General features: G+C 49.0%; 1 protein-coding gene across 2 annotated transcripts in view; it reads right to left on the minus strand.

The window, feature by feature from the left end:
- FCHSD2 (FCH and double SH3 domains 2) overlaps positions 1-2,441 on the minus strand; it is a 569,931-nt gene that overhangs the window by 454,480 nt on the left and 113,010 nt on the right. The gene's annotated exons all lie outside the window — the stretch shown is intronic.

The raw sequence follows: 2,441 nt of genomic DNA on the forward strand, positions 1-2,441 counted from the left end.
TTTTCTTTTTTTCTTTTTTTTGTATTTACGTGTTTTTTAATATGTATATATATTTTTGCTTAAAGAGTTCCAATACTATTTAAAAACGAGCTGATCCGAGCCGTCCCGTTGGTCGGAACGGGTCAAGAAATGATACAGAAAAGATGGATGGGGCACACGGGTTGGGTTTGCTCAGCTTGGTGCTAGGGCACGAGGAGGTTCTGTGGTTTTGGGGGGCAGTTTTGGGGAGCCCCCCCTGTGCCCCTTTTCCCCTTCCTCGCTATGTCTCCCAATGGCTGCAGCCCTGCAGCTCCATCCCAAGGATGCAATGCTGAGGCGTCGCGTTGGGCGTTTTCCTACAAACTCATCACATCCAGTTGGGGAAAGCTGCCATCAGATGACATCTTTTGCTATTCCTGTTTTCCAGACACTCCAAAAAAATCCATTATCACCTGACTGCTGGTGACTCTGTAAGTGCCAAATGGTGTGATGCCTTGCCACAGCTCTCCTTCCTCCCTCCCTTCCAGGCTTTCTGCCCTATATTTCCCTATAGCAGAGCAACATGGGGCCATGGGGAGCCAAAAGCCAAAGGGAATAGGGAAAAGAAAGAGATGGAAAGCAAACTGCCACGGGTTAAAGCCATGGGGAGGACATTAGGGTGACAGAGGCAGAAGGAACCGCAGCCCTCACTTGGACTGAAAATACTGATGGTTTGACCAAATAAAATTAAGAAGTGGACTTACGAGGACACAATGGCTCTTATTGCTGTCTTTGGCTGGTTGGATTTGAGCACTGAATGGGAGGAGTTTCTCGGTATGACCTCACTCCCCAGCCCCACTGGGGACCACTTTTTGCCCACCATGCTCCTCAAGAATAGCAAACATCGTCACCAAACCAAGAAGGAAAAAAAAAAAAACCAACAACTTTACATAACACCGTAAAAAGTGCTTAAATTACATACCCAAGCTGCAAAGAAGCTTTACGGGGTTGCTGCTGCCCATTAGAGCTGGGGGCTCTGAGCTATGCGTGGGGCTGGGGCAGCACAGGCTTCGAGTCCTGCATTGCAGAGCATTGTAATGCAGAAGTCACAGGTGGGATTGGGTAACGGCCACAGCTGTGGTTTGATAACAAATTTCTTAACACTTTTCTCCCCTCTTCCTGGAGTTTTGCTTTGCCTCCATCACCGCCACGGACATCCTAACTTCCTCTTGCTCTGGGACAGAACATAGCCCTTTTCTTCCTGCTCACCAACCTCCACCATTACCAACCCAACTGCAGCACAGCGCTGCTGGCGTGTGATGCTTGGGTGTCCCCAGTGGTGCTTTGTCACCCCAGCAGTTGGGACAGCAGAGTGACAGAGTCCTGCTGGGTTCCTTTATCTCACCATGAGGAATGTCAACAGAGAAAGAGGCAGCACCTTCAGGAGCAAACCTTACCCAAAGAATTGACCCGAGCTTCAAACCACCCGACAATCCCACAACTCTGTCCCTCCCAGATTGTCCTAAAGGTGCCACAGGCCAAGGTTAGCAATGGAAATCCTTCAACACCTCAGATGGAAATCCCACGCTGCACCTTGCTGTCATGAAACGAGATGAGCTAGGGTTGAAGAACTCTTATCCCATGATGGGAACTGGATGGAGCTGCTCACAGCACAACCATTTCCTACTCACCCCTTGGTCCTACACTCGCACCACGCTCTACCCCATCATGGGTTGACTTCCCAACCTGCTTCTTCCCAAACAAATTCCACTGGGGAAACCACCCCGAAAGGGAATCGAATATCTCCCCAGAGGGCTTCCCAAGCCCCCCAAGGACAGCCCAAGTCCCAGGACGGGCTCACCACAACAAGGTTCACCTCTTCACGCCATGACGGCACCACTGGGCATTTCTACCCAAGCACAATGGGGAAGATTCATCACATCTGCCACTGATCCAAGCAGAGGAATTAAAATAAAGCCACCTGACCCTCATCAGATCTCGTTTGTGGTAACAGATGGAGGTGTTTTCCCTTTTCCTTATAGCCTCAGCCTGTTTTGTTGAAAAATCTGTCATTTTTAGACCAAGCCTGAAATTCAGAGCTTTGATTAGGGGGAACTTAAAAAATGCCTTTAAAAAAGCACAGTGAGGAGGAGGCTGTGTCCATCTGGGGGTTCCTCTGTGCCATGAATGGCACTTCACCCCTCAAATTCAGCTTTTTCTCCCCTTTCAGCAGCACACCCCGCATCTTCCTGGCCGAGGCTGAGAATTCAGACAGCTCCTCCCAGTGCAGTGATGGGTGAGCAACCTTAGGGCAGAATTGGGACTCATTGCAGTGCTGTTAATTAGCTAACGACTTTCTTCCATCACGACAACGCGTTCCAGCACCGACAGACAGCTCCTGATCCATGGGCATTCCAACACTAAGTCAACAATATTGTGAGAGCCAAAAAAATAATAATAAAAAAAAGTATTTGAGAGCTCTT

This window comes from Meleagris gallopavo, chromosome 1, assembly GCF_000146605.3.
Source record: "Meleagris gallopavo isolate NT-WF06-2002-E0010 breed Aviagen turkey brand Nicholas breeding stock chromosome 1, Turkey_5.1, whole genome shotgun sequence".
Taxonomy (NCBI): domain Eukaryota; kingdom Metazoa; phylum Chordata; class Aves; order Galliformes; family Phasianidae; genus Meleagris; species Meleagris gallopavo.